This window comes from Bubalus bubalis, chromosome 3 (assembly GCF_019923935.1).
Source record: "Bubalus bubalis isolate 160015118507 breed Murrah chromosome 3, NDDB_SH_1, whole genome shotgun sequence".
NCBI classification, from domain to species: domain Eukaryota; kingdom Metazoa; phylum Chordata; class Mammalia; order Artiodactyla; family Bovidae; genus Bubalus; species Bubalus bubalis.
The window spans coordinates 40077688-40098304 of record NC_059159.1 but is presented as its reverse complement, the minus strand read 5'-3'; the positions used below and the strand labels follow the sequence as shown (position 1 = coordinate 40098304).

General features: G+C 52.0%; 1 protein-coding gene and 1 long non-coding RNA gene across 2 annotated transcripts in view; both read right to left on the bottom strand.

Moving 5' to 3' along the window:
• The window catches only part of RTN4RL1 (reticulon 4 receptor like 1), a 74860-nt gene that overhangs the window by 40894 nt on the left and 13349 nt on the right, over positions 1–20617 (bottom strand). The gene's annotated exons all lie outside the window — the stretch shown is intronic.
• On the bottom strand, positions 6639–13781 carry LOC112583761. Its single transcript, XR_003107960.3, has 3 exons — positions 12461–13781; positions 9700–9898; positions 6639–8902 (listed from the first exon to the last, which is right to left on the bottom strand). It is a non-coding gene; the product is annotated as an uncharacterized LOC112583761 (long non-coding RNA).

The following is a 20617-nucleotide window of genomic DNA, read 5'->3' as shown; positions in this document are numbered from 1 at the left end:
TTTAGTGGCTAAGTCGTGTCCAACTCTTTGCAATCCCACGGACTATAGCACACCAGGCTTTCTTGTCCTTCACCATCTCCTGGAGTTTGCTCACAAACTCATGGTCATTGAGTCAGTGATGCCATTCAACCATCTCATCATCTGTCACCCCTTCTCCTCCTGCCCTCAATCTTTCCCAGCATTAGGGTCTTTTCCAATGAGTCCTCTCTTCGTATCAGGTGGCCAAGTATTGGAGCTTCAGCTTCAGCATCAGTCCTTCCAATGAATATTCAGGGTTGATTTCCTTCAGGATTGACTGGTTTGATCTCCTCGCTTTCCAAGGGACTCTCAAGAGTCATCTCCAGCATCACAGTTTGAAAGCATCCACTCAGCACTCAACCTTCTTTATGGTCCAACTGTCACATCCGTACATGACTACCGGAAAAACCATTCAATGAATGGCCCTCAAAATATATGTCCACATCCAAATCCTTGGTACTTGGAAATGTGACTTTATTTGGAAATAGTCTGCAGATGTAATTAAGGATCTTGAAATGAGATCATGCTGGATTACCCAGATGGGCCCTAAATTTAACGGCGAACGTCCTTCTAAGAGACAGGAGAGGAGAAGACAGCGAAGAGAGAAGCCTGGTGAAGACAGGGGCGGAGACAGGAGTACCATGAGGGCTACAAGCTGCCACCAGAAGCCACCGCCACCAGAAGCTCCCCCCAGAGCCTTTGGAAGGAGCACAGTCCTGCCAGCACCTTAAGTTCAGATTCTTTTTTACATCCAGAACCATGAGAATACATTTCTGCTGTTTTAAGTCACTCAATTTAGGATTCTTTGTTGCTTGTTTCTTTGTGGAGTGCATGTGTGTGTGGTTGTTTTTTTTTTTTTAAAGTCATGTCACACTGCTTAAGGGATCTTAGTTCCCCAAGTGGAGACTGAACCTGGGCCCCGGTATAACGAAAGCATGGAGTCCTAACCAGTAGACTGCCAGGGAATTCCCTAGCCACTCTATTTGTAGAAATTTGTTATGACAGCCCTAGGAAAAGAATACAGGGCCACAGCTAACAAATGGCAGAGCCAGGATTCAAATCTGGCAGGCTGGCCCCAGACTCAGGGTCTGCCCACCAGGTGATGCCTGGATGCCAATCCTGGCTCCACTGCAGCTGCCGTGTGTGACCTTAAGAAAGCTGCTAAACCTCAGCCTGCTCACCTGCAAAATGAGGAGATCAAACAAGACAAGTGGGGTGACTCTGGGGCTGCCATGGTGATAAGAAGGACAAATGGGGTTCTGAGTACATCATCAAGTGCAAAAAAGAAAAAGGGCTTTCTTAGCAAATCACTTGCAGACTGCAACTTCTGTGGGGTTTTGGCCACCCATGACACAGTCCCCACCTTCTGGTTACAGTTCCCCATCAGCACACCTTCCCAGGCCTCAGTGACTGGTTCAGGGCCAAACCAGGGTTGTGACGCCAGACCCAGAAAGATAAGCCTTCTCTTTCTGAGAGGGAGGGGGGTGTGAACTTGGAGTTGCTGGGCCTTTTGAGCACGTGCTAATGCAAGAGAAGTCATGCTAAGATGCTAAGAAGCAGAAACCAAGTCCTGGTGATCAAGTCACACCTGAAGATGAATCTTGCAGTTTTATGAGCCTGGGAGATTTTTTTTTTGTTGTTTCAACAGTTTGAGTTTCTGGCCTTCCTAAACTGAGTGTCCCAACCCTCAAGGAAAGGGTGGGATGAATTGACAGAATAGCATGGAAACATATTCATTACCATATGTAAAATAGATAGCCAGTGGGAATTTGCTGTGTGACACAGGGAGCTCAACCTTGTGCTCTGTGACAACCTAAGAATCCGCTTGCAATGCAGGAGACCCCGGTTCGATTCCTAGGTTGGGAAGATCTGCCGGAGAAGGGATAGGCTACCCACTCCAGTATTCTTGGGCTTCCTTTGTGGCTCAGCTGGAAAAGAATCCACCTGCAATCCAAGAGACCTGGGTTTGATCCCTGGGTTGGGAAGATCCCCTGGAGAAGGGAAAGGCTACCTACTCCAGTATTCTGGCCTGGAGAATTCCATGGACTGTATAGTCCATGGGGTTGCAAAGAGTCGGACACAACTGAGCGACTTTCACTCACTCCCTCAGGAAGTACAGGTACATGGAAGGGAGGTTCAGGAGGGAGGGGACATATGTGTATCTGTAGCTGATTCATGTTGATGTATAGCAGAGGCCAACACAATATTGTAAAGCAATTATCCTCCATTAAAAAAAAAAACAAGAAAAGAAAAAATATATAAGCCAGTTTTCTCTATGGATCTCCATCACCCCGAGGATAGCCTGCCGTGATCGCCCCATGACCCAAAGGTCTCGTGTGAACTGAGCACTCTGCCTGCTCCTTTCCCCTGGTCCCTGTGCCCTGGCCACTGGGCCATCTTTCTGTTCCTGGAACATGCCAGGCACACTTCTTCTCAGGGACTTTGTTCTGGTTTTCCCCTCCGCCCAGTCCCTCTCTTGCCCCAGCATCCACGTACTCCGTTCATCATTCACCTGACTCTCTGATCAATGTCACTTCCTCCTAAGGTTTCTTTGAGCACCTTGTCTCAGACTGCCCACGCCCACTTTCTGTGCTGCCACCTCCATGGTCCTCAGCAGCCTGCCATTGCTTTCTCGTCTCTGACCTGCCCTGGATGTGGGCTCCATGACAGCAGGGCTCTGCCTGTCTCATTCACCACGGCGTCCTCACCATCCAGGCTCCTAGTATCTGGCAGGTGTCATTACATGTTTGTTCAGTGACCAAATGAATGAGTGCTGGATGCCCTGGGTGCCTGTAACTGGGGAACCTGCTGTAGTCTGGCAGGCTCAGGGCCGCTTCTTGAGGAACGGTCACTTGAGCTGAGCTCTAAAGGAAGAGAAGGAATTATCCAGGTGAGGGGGTGGGGCAGAGGCAATATTACAGGCAGCCTCCTCTGCTTGTGGGAGGACCCAGACCAGGATGAAGGCTGACACAGTGAGGGACAGAAAATCAGTAAGAGGGGTAAGTCATGTGAGGTGTGATCAGAGGCGTAGGCAGGAGGGGTCAGTTTACACGAAGCCCTGAAAGCCCTGTTAAAAAACGAAGCCTCTGATCCCAGAGACGTGGGAAGCCACTGGAGGATTTTAAACAACCAAAGTGATATGATCAGATCATTTTCCCTAACACCACCTTTCTGCAGGGCAAAGCCTGGAGACAAGAGAAGAAGCTAGGACACCAATCAGGAGACTACTGCAATAGTCCAAGTGTGAGATGTAGGGCCCTGGTTTAAGATGGTAGAAGCAGGGGACGTGGAGAGGGGGATACGTTTGAGCAATGTGCAGGGGATGGGCTGGACTGGTGGAAGATGACAAAAAAGCGGATGACTCAGTGGGTGCTCAGCAGATAGCAAAGCAGGCCCCTCGGTGTCCTAGATTTGGACACTTCTATTAGTGTGGCCAAAGATTATAGCGGCTTGGGGTTTTTTTTTTTTTTTTTTTTGAAGGCACATCAAACTTTCTGACTCACTGCGCTTGCAGGCAAACTCTTCCTCATCAGAACAACCCTTATGGGGACAAGAAGTCTCTACTGTGAGGGAGGCGGAGCCTGCAGCAAGCTGCTGGATCACAGCCTGGAGAGAGGTGCTGGGGCATCACACATTGGCCAGGTCTGGAGAACTGCTGGGGGCGGGGATTTTATTTCAAGAATGAGAAAGTTATCATGGGCAAAGGGTATATACTCTTTCCTTCCAGTAGGCTAGAGAATTTTTGCTGCTGCTGTTCAGTCGCTTCAGTCGCGTCCGACTCTGTGCGACCCCATAGATGGAAGCCCACCAGGCTCCCCCGTCCTGGGATTCTCCAGGCAAGAACACTGGAGTGGGTTGCCATTTCCTTCTCCAATGCATGAAAGTGAAAAGTGAAAGTGAAGTCGCTCAGTCATGTCTGACTCTTAGCGACCCCATGGATTGCAGCCTACCAGGCTCCTCCGTCCATGGGAATTTTCCAGGCAAGAGTACTGGAATGGGGTGCCAGTGCCTTCTCCAAGAGAATTTTTGAGACAGGGGGAAAAAAAGAAATAAATAGTAGGAGAAATGTCACCAAATTATGATACTTATATCTCTGTTTCTAGAGACATGACCCCCTCCCTGCTCCGGTGTTCTACCGGACTGTCAATGCCTGTCAATGATTACAGAGAGCAGGGAAGGAATTCCCCTGGATGGCAGTTTCAGAAGCTGGAATCTGGAAGACTTATGTGGGACACAGGCCAATCCCAAGCAAGGATGAGCTCCTTAAGCAGAAATCAAGTGGCCATGAATTTGGTGGCCTTTCTCTACTTTTTAGCAAGCATGCCCCATTAAAATCGGTCATCATGGGTTGCAAACCAGTGTGAAGGTACTTAATGCTACAAAACGGCACACTTTAAAACCGTTCAAAATGGTACAATTTATGTCGTGTGCAACATAAACACGAAAAATGTAGTCCGCCAAAACAACCGACTGCTGAAGCTTTCATTTCTCCTACAGATGCCTGCGAAGTGGTTGTCTTCCAGCCTCAGGCTGAACATATACAGCAACAGGCGAGTCACTGCATTGTCACAGAAGATGCCATCTTTTCTATCACTATTAAAACTTCTTAGAATAAAATCAAACTGGCCAGGGACTTCCCTGGTGGCTCAGTGGTTAAGAATCTGCCTGCCAATGCAGGGGACCCAGGTTTGATCCCTAGTCTGGGAAGATCCCACATGCTGGGCACCACAACTACTGAGCCTGTGCTCTAGAGCCCATATTCCAAAACAAAAGAAGCCACCACAGTGAGAAGCCTGCAGCCTGCAACTAGAGAGAAGCCTCCGTTTGCTGCAACCAGAGAAAGCCCCCACACAGCAACAAAGACCCAGCGCAGCTAAAAATTAATATTTTTTAAAAAAGATCAAAGCGGCTAATACTTAAAAAAAAAGTCATCATGGAGTTTTGGGGCCCCTCTCCAGATGCTCTTCTGAGTCAGAATCGTTCCAGAGCTGGACCTCCCTATCGATCACACCATTGTCCTATCCTGCTTCCTCAAGTCACTCTGAGTTGTGTCTCTAGAAGAAATGGTACACACGAAAATGTGTGCAGTATTCCCTGAATGTATGCAGGGAAAGAGCCCCTCTCTGAATCCAGAGAGCCAACCTGTGTGGGATTTGGATGGCTGACCTTGGCCAATTAGTGCCTTGCTCGGTGTAACCAACCGAGTCACAGATTCAATTCAATTCGGCAAACATTTATCGAGCATCTCAGAGCCAGCTGATTTCTGTCTGTTCTATAAGTGCAATGAAGCTCAACCTTCTCTCTAGATTAGAGTTATTTGTATTTCGAGGCGAAAAGGTAGGTTTTAAGTACCTGTGAGAGGTGGTAATGGATCCTGGGGGAGGGGTGGGCATGGGCTGGGGCTGAGAGAGCGGAGCTGAGAAAAGGCCTGTGAGTCAGGACCTGGCTACAGAGACAGGGAAGAAAAAAGTACCTGAGAAGCCAGATAAAACCTGGGGATTTTTTTAAACTTCCCCTCCCCTACACACACTTTCTTTTTAATCAAAAAGATAATGCATGCACATAGTTAAAAAAATTTTTTTTCCAAAAAACACAAAAGGGAATACAATGAAAAACAAGTCTCCTTTCCTCTCCCAGACCTCCAGTCCCTAGTATCTTTCTTCAGAGGCATCCCACTGTTAATAGTTTCTTTTGTGGTCTTTCCAGAAAATTTCTATCACATACAAGCATATCTTTCTTTTTAAAATCCAAATGGGAGTGCAGTATATTACCACTGCTTTTTCACTTAGCAATGCATCTTGGCATCTAGCCCATATCAGCGCTACACAGTCACCCATTCCTTAGAGCACAGAATCCGATTGTATGGGCTGTTGTAATCTACCCAATCGATCCCCTACTGACAGACATTTAGGTTGCTTCCCGTTTCTGCTATTACAAGCAATGATAACGTGCACGCTCCTATATGTGCATTTCTGCCCACAGGTGCAAGGGAATCAGTAATAATTTCCTGGAAGTGGAATTGCTATATTTAGATAGATGTGACTGACTGTGGCTGAGAAGTCCAGTTGGAGCTCTCGCTCCGGGAGAGGAGCTGCTGTGTACCAAGCCTCTACCTGCACCCCTTCCTTTCATGGGACTCCAGTTCCCTCACTGCCATGTGGCCATAATCAGAGCAAGGGTTCAAACTGCATGTTGGGAAAGAGTTCCTCCCTGGATTCTCGGTTCAATCCCTGGGTAAGGCAGAACCCCTGGAGAAGGACATGGGAACCCACTCCAGTATTCTCGCCTGGAGAATTCCATAGACAGAGGAGCCTGACAGGCTACAGTCCGTGGGGTTGCAAAGAGTCGGACACGATTGAGCGACTTTCATTCATTCACTGAATTCAGAGGAGCCAACTTGCATGGCTGAGGACTCAACTGGGAGCTAAGTGTATGCAGACCCCCCTCCAGTCAAAGAGGTTAAAAACGTGCAGAGAGAGAATTCCCTGGCAGTCTAATGGTTAGGACTCTGCTCTGAAGACGTAGGTTTGATCCCTGGTCAGGCAACTAAGATCCCACAAGCCAGTGTTTAGGAATCCGCCTGCCAATGCAGGGACACTGGCTCGATCTGTGGTCCAGGAAGATTTCACATGCAGTGGAACAGCTAAGCCCCTGGGCCACAACTACTGAGCCTACGTTCAGGGCCCTTGAGCCGCAATAAGAGAAGCCGCCGCAAGGAGAAGCTCGCATACCACAAATAGAGAGTAGCCCCCACTGTCACAACTAGAGAAAGCCCAGGCACAGCAACGAAGACCCAGTGCAGCCCAAAATAATTAATAAATTAAAAAAAAAAAAAAAAGATCCTGCAAGCCTTGAGGCGAGGCCAGAAGAAAAAGAAGAGGGAGAGAGACTATACAGAGAGATCAAACCATCATGGTAAGGCACTTGCACAATGCCTAGCACATAAGGAGTGTTCCATCAGCATGAATTATCATTGTTATAATAATAATAGGAGCCCTGTCTTGCCAGTGGTGAGGGTCGGCCCGTCCAAGCATCCAGCTGACTCAAAGGCTCAGACCTGGGAGCCTGCTCCGTGTTTGGAGCCGAGACAGGCAGTTTCCACTTATCACAACTTGGCATCTGGAACTCTCGGGCCTTTGCCAGTGCCTAATAAACACCATACTTCACGCCTTGCCATTGTCACCCACGCGTCCCCTGACGCCTGCTGACGCCGCCTGCCACCGCACACAGTCAGCATTTCGGCCAAGCACATGACTCCTTTATGACCTGCTTTCTTTTTTAAAGTGGTGGATGTAGCCTAAATGACGTCACCTTGACATAATGAAACTAAAAATCTGTGTTTGGCGGGTGGCCGGGGGTGCGGGGGGAGAGGAGTGTGCTGGGCACACCAGAACTTACCCGGCCAAAAGAGAATTAGCCTTGAGTTTGGGGCCAGTCAGACCTGGGTATGAATCCTGACCCTGACACTTACAAGCTCTTAAGTCATTCAACTTCCCTGAGCCTTAGTTTCCTCACCTGTGAAATGGGCTAAGCACTTGTTCTAACAGGATTACAGTGAGAAGTACAGAGTATACAAGATAATGGATTATTGATGAATTGTTTTTTATAGACAGGCCTTACTCCAAAAATGATTTCAGGCAGCTGAGATAATGTATGTAAAGTGTCTGGCGCATGCAATGCTTCCATAAAGGATCAATTCCCCTCCCTGGCCCTTCTGTTGAAGTGGTCACCTTCAGACCCCAGCACCCCCCACACACTTCGGTTTCAAAGTACTGCCATCACTTGAAATACTTCTGGAAATTTCTTATGAGGAAAGTGGCTCAATTCTCTCTGTCTCTTTTTTTTTTTTTTTTGGCTGCAGCATGCAGCTTGTGAGATCTTAGTTCCCTGACCAGTGATTGAACCCAGGCCTTCGGCAGTGAAAACATAGAGTCCTAGGAAAGTGAAAGGAAAGTGTCTGACTCTTTGAGACCCCATCGACTGTAGTCTGCCAGGCTCCTCTGTCCATGGGATTTTCCAGACAAGAATACTGGAGTGGGTTGCCATTTCCTTCTCAAGCGGACCTAGGAATCGAACCTGGGTCTCCTGCATTGCAGGCAGACTCTTTGCCATCTGAGCCACCAGGGAATCCCTGATGGGGATTCCCTAACCACTGGCTAAAACAATAAAGCTTCTGTGCTGTGTGCTATGCTAAGTTGCTCAGCTGTGTCCCACTCTGTGTGACCCTGTGGACTGCAGCCTGCCAGGTTCCTCTGTCCATGGGATTCTCCAGGCAAGAATACTGGAGTGGGTTGCCATGCCCTCTTTCAGGGGATCTTCCTGACCCAGGGCCTGAAACAGTGTCTCTTACATTTAACCTGCATTGGCAGGTGGGTTCTTTACCATTAGCACCACCTGGGAAGCCCCCAACCACTGGACTGCCAGGGAATTCCAAAAGTGGTTCAATTCTTGAGTACCATCTTGCTTTCAACTTAAAAAAAAAAAAAATCCCAACAACAAAAACAAACCACCTTCTGAAAATGTCTTGTCTGTTTATTCACAATACACAGCTTCAAATTATTCTTGGCCTTTTCCAAAAAATCAAACCTACCCTCAGTGGCCAAGGATTCACCACCATCGAGACTATTAAGAGGAAAGTGCTGTGAGATCTGAGGCAATTTCCAAGAACTGTTGTGATCTAGCAGAACTGGAATAATGGCAAAGCCTTCCCAGTCCCCACCTCCCCTCCACTCCCCACCCCCATGACTCCTTTGACCCGGCCCATTTCTGGGGACACTTGAAGTCAAAAACCTCCTCGCAGGAAAGTCCACTTGCTGCTCCCTGGTCTCACTCGTGGATCACACTTCCAGTCTCTGGGGTAACAGCAGACTGCTGCCTCTGGACCCTGAGTGCAAGGATAAAGTATCAAGAATGCAGTTGCCTTCCTTCCATCTTTCAGGGGGACGCTGAGAAAGCAGCCCGGGGATTGGAGCCCAGGGGTTGGAGACAGGATGCTTCAAAAGCAGAGAGCAGGGTCCCCCTGTGCCCATGCCCACTGTATACAATAACACCCACCAACTCTCCTAGCGGGAGACCCACTTGACCCCTCCTAGGACCAAAGGAGGGCAAAGGCTGCCCACAGTCAGAATTTCCTCAGCCTCATCCCTGCCAGCTGGTGAGCTTGTTCCTCCTCTTCCCCCAGTTCCTAAGAAGGCCCTGCCCCTACTTAACCCTGGGGAAAGCTGCCGGCAGTTCGGCCAAGCGGAAAGATCTAGCCTCCAGAGTAAGCCAGGCCTGGGTTCAGACAGCTCAGGCAGCACAAGCAGACGAGTTGCCTCCCACTTCTAAGCCTCAGCACCCTTGTCTAGGAAAGGGGATAACACCTGTTTGGGTTGGGAGGAGGGGTATTCAGGAGGAGGGCTCATAAAGATGAGATGACTTAGCCCCTCGGCAGATGGCAGCTAATATTCCCAAGGCCCTGGATGTAGGCCCTGTATCTGGAGTGGGTGGTTCACCCACTCTCACAGGAAGCCTGGGATGATGCCCTGATCCCACTGGGATGGAACTCAGCCTGCTGAACTCTTACTGTGTTATCTGTGAAAGGAGGGTGGGGGAGGGGAGCTTCCACAAGCGGGAGGACCTAGAATTGGCTCTGGAGGACAAGACCTTGCTGTTCCCTCACGCTCCTCCCCACAGGCTCACCCCAGAGATAAGATGGGCTGACTCTCGCCGTGGATGGAAGCACCATCTGGAAGGCGGGACAGCACATTGGTTAAGCCTGGCACTCAGGATCTCTATCAGCCCTCTTAGATGGCTTGGTGCAAGATCTCCCCTTGGTTGAAGATACACAGGTCCTTATCCTCTTGCTAACTGGTTCAGATCAATTGACCTTCAAGTAGGCCTAAGTACAAGTACAAGTACAAGTGGTAAGAGATGGCTTGTATGCACCAAACGAGGCACATGAACCCAAATTTCTCAGAACACCTTCTCCTGCTGCTGCTGCTGCTGCTGCTGCTAAGTCACTTCAGTCGTGTCCGACTCTGTGCGACCCCATAGACGGCAGCCCACCAGGCTCCCCCGTCCCTGGATTTCTCCAGGCAAGAACACTGGAGTGGGTTGCCATTTCCTTCTCCAATGTATGAAAGTGAAAAGTGAAAGTGAAGTCGCTCAGTCATGTCTGACTCTTAGCAACCCCGTGGACTGCAGCCTACCAGGCTCCTCCGTCCATGGGATTTTCCAGGCAAGAGTAGTGGAGTGGGGTGCCACTACCTTCTCCGACACCTTCTCCTAACAGGCTGCAAAGCCGGCATCTCCCCCATTGGCCTGAAACACTTGGTGGGTCCACAGACCTGCTTAAAGGCACCAGATCCTATTAGGCAGGTGGCGATAACACGAGTGCAGATTTCTCAGGGAGGCACAAGGGGGGCTGAGCCTGGTTCCACCGTCCCTGGGCCCTGCTCTGCCCTGGCTCAAGCCATCTGGCAGGAGAAGGGGCTGCATCCCAAGCGTTGGCAGAGGAGGGGGAGGAAGGCGAATTCCTGGCACTCTGGCTCCCATCTGACTTTTTTTTTTGGTCAAGTTTCGAGGCTTGTCAGATCTTGGTTCCCTGACCAGGGATCAAACCTGCACCCCCTGCATTGGCCATGCAGAGTCTTAAACCACTGGACTGCCAGGGGAGTCTCTCCCATTTGCCTTTTGATCTGTTTCCTCGCTCGGCCTATTCCCAGGAAAGTGGGAGTCTGTCTTACTGAACCCAGCTCCGAGGTTAGGTCACGGCTGATTTTCAAGTGGGAGCTGATGTTTAGTCTTTTATTGCTGCCAGTCCCTGAAGTGATCTGGAAACAGGTAAAGACACCAGGAGAGGGCCTAGAAATCTTGGCCAGGCTGGGTGTGGACAGCAACTCTCCCCACCTTCCATCACCCGCTCTGTGGACCCCCTTCCCCACCCTGCAGAGAGCTAGCTGCTGACCAGAAGTATCTCTCTGCCTGCCAGAGTGGAGGCCAGCCACCCCTAACTTTTCTGTTTATAAACCTCTGCTGTGTTCATTCTGAGCCCCCTCCTCGGGGTTGAGCCAAGCTGCTTTGCCTTATCAGCCTTGCTTTTCACATGCGCCTAAATTCATGAGAAAAGGGAAAAAGTGAAATCAGATAGAAATGCAGGTCTGTTTGCTGTTTTCTCCAATGAAATGGTTCTGGGTAAACAGCAGACGCCTTTGATGAAATCCCAGCAGGCTTAAACAATAAAGCTGGTTACAAACTCAATCTGGCCAAGATATCAGATCTGAAATTGTTTCAAAAAACATGTCAACATTTTCTAATGCTCCTTGAAAAAACTTCCTGGGCTGCCCTCTGTGGAGTCTGGGTCGAGGACAGAGGATGGGGGCGATCCAGGCAATCGGCTTCTGCTCAGGCCCCACAGGACTTAAGCAGCCAGGAGTCCAGGAACAGGCTGTTCCAGCTGCTGGGAGGCCCTGCCAGGGCCTGCTGTACACGTCTAAATGGTCACTTTGCAGTCCTTGTCTGATCCAGGCAGAACACCAGCCTCCTTCCTGTCTGCCACTTCACCCGCCTCCCCGAGCTGACCTGTCAACCTCCACTCCTAACTCTCTACCTTCTCTTCTCCATACCGCAGCCAGCAGAAGCTTTTAAAAATGTAAATCAGATCATGCCTCATGCCATTCCTTTGCTTAAAACCTCTAATGCCTTCACACTGCACTTAGAATAAAATCCAAACTCCTGCTGTGGCCTACAAAAAATCCTACGGGATCCGTCACTGCCAGCTTCCTTCCGGCTCACTACTACAACTCCAGCCTCCCCCCACCTTCTCTCTGGTCCTAGAAGCCGCACCCATTTCTGCCTCTGGGCCTTTGCACTTGCTGTAAACCGCCTGCAATGTTTCTGTCTCAGTCTGTCAGCAGCTCCCTGCCCACCCTAGCTAAAGTTGGTCCTCTCCTGGCCAAACACAATATCACCTCACAGCGTATTCTCTACACTAAGTCCCACCACTCTCTGAAATCACCTTATGTATTGACTCATCAACTGTTTCCTCCTTTGGAATGCAATCTCTCTGCAGGCTCCCAACCTGTGTCCCCTTACTGGTAGCTTAGGACTGGCATACAGCTCAATCATGAACTGCTGCATGAATGGATGAGTAGCAAGGATGTCATCAACCCCTTTAGGTATCCTCCAGGGCAAGACCCAGGAGGACAGCACCATAAAGATACCTCACCAAAAAAAAGATACCTCACCAGCCTCTCCCGGCTGGTCACCCTGGCTATCCTTGTCCCGCCACCTCCCCCCCAGCAGGCCTCACCCCAAGGTGCTGCAGGCTTTGGGCCACCAGGCCTTGGTGGAGCCCGAGGGCAGGAGCTCAGGACTGGGTCTCCCCACTCTCACTGCCTCCCTTCCGCCTGGCTGTTTCTCTGCTCTTCCCATCCCTTCCTCCCCCAGGACCCAAGCTCACACAGGCCTGAGATGGGGGTGGGCAGGGGCGCAGCGGCCCCCCACCTCCTCCTCGCTGGCCTTCTCGGACAAGCTCAGGCTCCCGGTTGGCTCGAGTCTCCTGGGTCTGGGATGGCGGAGCGGAATGGGGGCGAACAGCGATGCCACCCGAGGGCTCGGGCCCCCACCCCCACCCCGCCCGGGCCGCGGATCGATCCTTGCTGCTCCGGCCTCATTACCGGGGAGAACGGCCGGGGCTGGCAGAGGAGCCAGACGGCTGCCGAGGGAGGTGGGGAGGGCTCCCGGCTCCCTGGCCCGGATTAAATATTTACTATGTTTTGTTTGGCCTTTGGGGGAGGGGCAGGAGGGCTGTCGCATCGATCGCGAGCTGCCGGCGGGGCGGGGCCCGGGAGCGGGGGCTGGGCTCACACTGGGCGCCCCGCACCCCAGCCTCCGTGGGAGGGCTGGGTCGGGAGCCCAGGACCCCCGAGTACCCCCTCCCCAGTCGACCCCTCTCGGGGCGGGGATTTGCTGCCGAGACGCTGGGCCGCGGTGACAGATCTGGGTTACCGCGCGGGAGCGGCAGGCCGCCCTGGAAACGCTTCCCACCCCGAGGGCGCCTAGGCCGGTGGCCCGAGAGGGGCGCGGTGCTCGGCGATAGGCTCCTTCGCCCACCTGCGTCCTGCCCGCAGACCCCAACTGGGATCGGAGACCGCTGCCGGAGCGCGGGTCTGGGCTAAACCGCATCTCCAGTCCTCCCGGGTCTGATCCCGCCAGCAGCCCTGAGCCGGCTGCACTCGCCCATTGCACAGATGTGAAATCCGAAGCAGAGAAGGAGACGCGGGGCCAGGTTGGACACCCAGGACCTCCCCTAAAGCTCGGGCCCTTCCTCACCAGGCTCGCCCAGCATCTGGTCGAGCTTTACTTTCTGCCGAAGGCGGCGCCATGCCAACGCCCTGGCAAGCTCCCAGCACCCGACTGGCGGGCTTCGGAGAAAGGGAGAGAAATGGGAGTAGTCTGGGCCTCGGGGTGCTCTGGGGGTGCTCTAACACTGCTCGCTGGATGCGCGGGCTTGGAACACTCCTCCGCAGCCAGAAAGGATCCTCCCAGAGGCCCTCTATTCCGTCACACACACACAACTGCTAGTCATCCATTTAGTGTTCCCCCAATCGGATCAGGTGCGGTGGGGGCAGGGTGCTGCGTAGACAGGGTCACTGCCCTCAGTGAGCCTGTGGTCTGCTGTACATACAATAAGAGTTGTCGTCTCCTTCCAACCTTCTACCCGCTTGTGCGCGCGCACACACATACATACACACGGTGACTGCTGCTGCTGCTAAGTCGCTTCAGTCGTGTCCGACTCTGTGCGACCCCATAGACAGCAGCCCACCAGGCTCCCCCGTCCCTGGGATTCTCCAGGCAAGAACACTGGAGTGGGTTGCCATTTCCTTCTCCAATGCATGAAAGTGAAAAGTGAAAGTGAAGCCGCTCAGTCGTGTCCGACTCTTCGCGACCCCATGGTGACTACTCCCCCACAATCCTGTTACAGGACATAGACCCACCGGAGAAGGACTGCTCCAGGCTTCCCTGGTGGCTCAGGCAGTAAAGAATCTGCCTGCAATGCAGGAGACTCAAGTTCAATCCCTGGGTGGGGAAGAGCCCCTGGAGAAGGGAATGGCTACCCACTCCAGTATTCTTGCCTAGAGAATCCCATGGACAGAAGGGGCTACATTCCATGGGATCACAGAGAGTCGGACACCATTGAGTGACTCACACACACACACACACACACACACAGTCCTGCTCACATCACATTCTACACGGGCAGGTGGACCCACAAATTCCCAGCCCACCCCAACCCCATCTCTACACGTGTATGTGTGCACATCACCCCCCCACAAAACAACTAAAGAGTGGCCGCAGCACCCATCACGTGTGTGTCCACTAATAAAAACACACATGCGTACAAAGAGCTGCTCCATCCCTGCACATGCATGTGCATATGCTAGTACACACACGTTCACACACAAAGAACACCCCTCTCCACCTCCACACAAGTTGGTGAACGTGCCCACAGAGCTGACCATCCCCTCATCCCATCCCTGCACACACACACACACACATGCACATGCACTGAAGTATCCACTGACATCTCATCCCTATAGGTGTGTGTCCCCCTGCACACCCGCACACACACAGGCACACACGCATGCGCACTGACTGTATATAGGCAACTGGGGAAGAGCTGCAGCCTCCAGCCCTGCTCCTATTTAAAGAGAAGCATTGCTGGAAAAGGAACAAAAGCAAAGCTGGCTATAAATAGCCACCTCCCTCCCCGCTTTTCCTGCCCTCCGGCCTGGCGGCCTTGCCTCTCCTCTCCTGCCTGGGGCCCAGAGCAGCCAGGGCAGGGCTGTCCCCAGGGGTGGGCATGGGGGCCCTCAAGGCCCAGTGGCCAAGCACAGAGCACTGGGACCCGCCAGGGGCTCTGGGCCCAGGTGGGTGCAAGAGCTCACAGCCTGCCACCTGCAGCCAGCCCTGAGTGCATGTGCCCAGCTCAGAGGGAGGGAGGCCCACTTGGGCCTGGCGGGGCTGCTGCCTCAGCAAAAACTGCAAAGGCTGGCAGCTGCAGGGGAGGAAGGCGGGGCTGCTGAGGAAGGCCACAGCTGCCCCTGCCCGGCCCTCCCTTCCCGGCAGGCCAGACCTTCCTGGGGTTGATTCCTGGTTGGGTACCTGGGCCCAGAGTCAGGGATACTGGGTGCCCTCTCAGAAGTCACATGCACTGGAGGAAAGGTTGGCAGGACCAGAATGGGGGATGGTATGCAAGCCCTACTTGGAGTTCCAGTTCTATTTCTTCTGATCCACTAGCTTTAGGCAAGGCTCCTAACCACACCACCCAGCCTCAGTTTCAACCCCCTCTTCTTGGGGTTCTAGAAATGATGCATGAAAAACCAGTGTGCCCAGCAGGCCCTTGCAAACTGGAGGGCCACTAGGATGGGGGAGATTACAGACTGCTATCTGCAAGAATCCGCCTGCAGTGCAGGTGACCAGGGTTCGATCCTGGGTCGGGAAGATCCCCTGGAGAAGGGAATGGCTACCCACTCCAGTATTCTTGCCCGGAGAATTCCATGGACAGAGGAGCCTGTCCTGTTGAGCTATACAGTCCGTGTGTTCTCAAAGAATCAGACACAATTGAGTGACTAACACTTGCTTTTTAACACTTTCTGTGTCTGAGAAGAACTGGATGAAAATAATAATTTTGTTTTGTATTTGCCATGTGCTAGGCACTGGGCTATCTTTATTTTATTCCATCCTCTGTGAGGTAGGTACTATTTATTCCCATTTTACAGATGGAGAAACTGAGGCTAGAGGCTCACTCTAAGGTCACGCAGGACCCTAAAGCACAAAGCCAGGTCGCAAAGCCAAGCTGGAACAGAGACTGAAGCCCTCTGTTCTATGTTTTATACTGTGGGGGCCTGGGGGGCCCTGGTTCTCAGGTTAGCCCCTCCTCAGAGACCAGTGGAAGGCTGGGCTGGGCTGCCTGGAACTGGAACTGAATGGGCTGCAGGGAGGGAACTGGTGTGACCCTCAGCTCCTGAGGCCCCCACCGGGGTCTTGCAGCATGAGCCCGCCTCCTGCTCACCCTTCCTGTCCCCTGAGGGGCTTTTCTCCACCAACCCTGGGGGAGGGGGCGGGAGGAGAAGAGCTCAGGCAGACCTACTTTCAAGGCTTTAATCCTTTTTGCTTAAAGGATTTTTTTTTTTTTTTTTGCTTGGGGAAGACTTGGTCTGATCAGAGGAGAGACGCAGGGAGCTGACAAGCTGCGGAGGATGGGGTGGGGAGGGGGTGCGGTGAGGAGAAAGAAATACATATTTATTACCCTCAATTATTAAAAAATAGATAGTACCAGATCTTAGGTCCTGGCAGACACTGCAGTGGCATTTGTGCAAGGACTATTTTCTTTCCCTTTTCTTTCTCTCTTTTTCTTTTTTGGTTATTTCTGTTGAAATTGTAATGCTTGTAATGTGGTGAGCTTGTTAGTGGAAAAAAAAAAAACCTCCCTGGCCAGTTCCCAGCGGGTTGGGAAGAGCCTGTGACCAGGGAGCCTCTGTACCCCAAGTAGTGGGAGGAGCCGGGCCCCTTCTCAGTGGAGGAGAGGGTGTGGACGAGAAAGATCTGTGCCCTCATTTGGGGCTGCAGGGGCTGGGCCCAGGCAAGCATGTGTCCCCGGCTGATCTCTCAGGCAAACCCTCCACCAATTCAGCCCCCACTCCCGCCCCTTCCCTCATTGCTGCTCTTTTTGAGGGAGTGGAGAGAGAGAGAAAAATCGATTCTGCTTCTTCTGTGAAGGAGGTGACAGCTCTTGCCCCAGGCTTCTGAGGGCTTTGCCCAGGGGCACTGCCAGCTCCCCAGACACACCCTTCTCTTGCCAGGGCCGGATCAGCCTATTGAAAAGGGGGCGGGGGCAGGCCGCCAGCTTGGTACAAAGATGCGAGGCATCCTGTAGGGCAAACTGAGGCCTGAGCCCCCGGTCAGGTATACACCCCCAACCTCTTTTGTTGTGGATTCCACATCAGGGCCAGATGGGGCCCTAAACAGAGAAAAAAATAAATAAAGAGGAAGAGGAGGGGGGATCTACAATGAGGAAAAAGACCAAGAGGCAAAGCCACTGAGAAGCGGACCGTGGCATTCATTTTGGTACTTGAACACTCGCAGAGCCTGGCACACAGTCGGCCTCAGTCAAGGACCGTTGGCCAACAGACGGAGCTGATGAAGGCAGGAGAGCAGCATTGCTACCTGCCAGGAAGGCCCTTCCCAGGCCCTTTCCACCTACCTTGTCACGATTTCTCAGAACCCCGAGAGGCAGCTGGCATTAGCCCCAGTTTTCAGATGAAGAAATCGAGGCCCAGAGAATTAAAAGCAACTGCCCAAGGTCGGGCAGCTGGTAAGTGGCAGAGCAGGGACCTGGTTCCCACCCGCCTGGCTTCATAGCCTCGGCTCCCAGCTACTCAGCTCGATATACAAAGACAGTAGGCAAATGGGAGCAGACCAGGGATACTTTTGAGAAGAAGCAGGCAAGAAGACGTGTCTCATAGGCCAAGAGACAGAGTCACTGAGCGGGGGCTGGGTTTTCCTTTCTGATCAGGGAGAATCTGCTTTGGAGGGAAGGAAGAAAGAGCTGAGGAGAAGGCAGAGCCGGTGGCTGGTGGATGATGTCCCAGTTTTCTGGGGAGGCTTTCAACCTCTTCTTACTTTCCTGAGCCAGTGAAAACCCCATGGGGATGCTTTGCAAAGCCCCGTCCCCTGCACTGCCTTATGGGGCTTCCCCCAGACTATAGGCAGAGGGGGCGGGAAGTTGAGGACATACCCTGTCTCCCCCAAACAAGGTGACCCATCCCTGAGACTCCTCCCACTGGCCAGGGCTGGCCTGTGTCACTTTGTCCACTCACGAGGACTCAGCCCTGGACACAGAGAGGCAAAGCTTCAGAGGGCGGCCAGTTCTGAGCTGCAGGAAGGAGGGCACAGGGAGTTACCATTCACACTGCCCATACTCTGGCCGCATCGGTTGAACTCCCACTCTGGGTCATAGTAAAGTGCCACGAACTTCATCAGCGTCATCTCACTTAAGCTTCACAACCCTGCAAGACAGGTACTCTTAGTAGCCCAGTTTTACAGATGGAATAAATCAAGCTCAGAGAAATAAGGTCATTCCCAGGACTTGAACTTGGGTCTGACCAGATCCAACATGCTTGATCCCCATTGGGAGGTGAAGGGCTCGATTGCTGACCCCTGGACTGAGCTCTGCCCACCAGACTCATCTTTTGGAAGCAAGCCTCCACTGAGCAAGGACAGCCACAAGCATAGCTGCAGAGGTCACCACCGAGGGCCCCTTTGAAACAGAGGTAATGGGAAAGACTGGCTTAGGGCTCCTAGACAGATGAGGGGCATGGAACCAATCTTACCAGCCAGTGTGCTGTGGACCAGCTTTGGGACGCAGCAACCTGATGCTGTGTGATGCTGGGCAAACCACGTGGGCTCTCTGGGCATCAGTATTTCTCAGCTGAGTTATAAGGTCTCTTCTAGCACCAAAGAGCCTGCAAATCTATAAAAATCACACCAATTCCCTGGTCCAGATCGGAAGCTAGGGACCTGCCCTTTCTCATGTTCCACCCTCAGGAGTTTTTGGTGCCACAAGCCACCCCAAGTGCAAGGAAAGCCAGTGCCCTCTATTCATCTTCCCCCTCTGGTGTGCTCACAGCCCCCTTCACTGGAGACCTGTGCTATGTCCACGGCCCCAACACACACACACACACACACACACACACACACACCCTCCTCTCCAAATAACCACAAGACTTAGGGTCTGGCTGTCTTCTGCCTGGGGTAGTGTCAAGCCCACCTACCTATGGGACATTACTGACCTCCCAGGATGGCTTCCCTAGGAAGCCCTTGACCTTTCACCCTTCTCTTTTCCTGCCCAGAAGCCCACACAGCACATGGACCAAGGCATATACAAAGACGTAGGCTGTGGCATGGTCTCCAACAGCAAAAAGCAGCAAACAGCCTCCATACGCGAGCCAGAGGATGGGCAGTCAGATGAGGCACCTTCTGCAGCCATTCAATAGAAAGGCATTTGAGAACTACTGTTAATTCATCCAGACAGGGCACATTTCATGCAATAGAAGGAAGGATGCACCAAACACCCTGGGAGGGTAAGCGTTCCCACTCTTTGGGTTGTGGGGTTACAGTGATTTTCTTCTTTTTGCCAATCTGTGGGTTTCCAGTGTTTTCTGCCATGTGTACGCATTACTTGCGAAGTTCAAAAATGTTACTCTGGGGAGAGAAGTTTGCTGTATAAATGAGGCAGCAGGTGAAAAAGATAAGACATTACAGAAAACTAAGTTCTGTGTAAAAGGCAAGGTCTTATGGGAACTGACCTCAGACCTTGTGCCTGAACCTCATTAGGAGCCAAGGAGGAGAGGTGTCTGACCTCAGTGGGAAGGGGGAGCCCAAGACCCACCACTGCTCCTCCCCATCCGCTGTAGCTGTCTCTTTGGTCTGGGTTTTGGCTCCTCCCCCTTGGCCAAGTGACTGATGGGCTTGGGCTGACCCTGACACTCTGGTCCTCTCCAAAGGAACCCGAGACAATTCCACGGGCTCATCTCAGAAAGTGTGCCCTGCTCACAGCTCCAGCCCCCAAGGCAGCAGGCACTGTGTTAAGCACACTCCTGCCTCAGGCCTTTGCACTCACTGCTTCCTCCATCTCGAGAGGTTTTCCCATGCAGAAGCAGCTTTGGTAGCGAAAGAGAGCCTTCCCTCACTTCCCTTAGGCTTCTGTTCAAATGTCACTTTATCAGAAAGACTTCTTAGCCACTCTCTAAAATAACAGCTCTCTGGTCACCCTCTGTTCTTTAATGAACCCTCTGTTACTTTTCTTTTTCTAAGCACCTACGCCCACCTAACAGAGTATAGTTGATCGGCAGTTTTGTTGTTGGGTGTTTTTTTTTTTTTCCCCCACTTATTTTACTTATTTTTTGACTGTGCTGGGTCCTCGTTGCTGCATGTGGGCTTTCTCTGATTGCAGTGAGTGGTGGCTTCTCTTGCTGCAGAGCACGGGCTCTAGGGTGCATGGGCTCAGTAGTTGAAGCTCGCGTACTCGCTAGTTGTGCACTTTGCCTACAAAGGTCCATATATAGTCAGAGCTATGGCTTTCCCAGTATTCATATATGGATATGAGAGCCGGACAATAAAAAAATGTTGAGCACTGAAGAATGGATACCTTCAAACTGTGGTGCTGGAGAAGATTCTTGAGAGTCCCCTGGACAGCAAGGAGATCAAACCAGTCAATCCCAAAGGAAATAAACCCTGAATATTCACTGGAAGGACTGATTCTGAAACTGAAGCTCCAATACTTTGGTCACCTGATGTGAAGAGCTGACTCACTGGAAAAGACCATGATGCTGGGAAAGATTGAAGGCAAGAAGGAGAAGGGGACGACAAAGGATGAGATGGTTGGATGGCATCAACGACTCAATGGACACGAGTTTGAGCAAACTCTGGGAGATGGTGAAGGACAGGTGCAGTCCATGGGGTTGCAAAGAGATGGACATGACTGAACAACTGAACCACAGGCTTAGTTTCTCTGAGGCATGTGGGATCTTCCCAGACCAGAGGTTGAACCCTG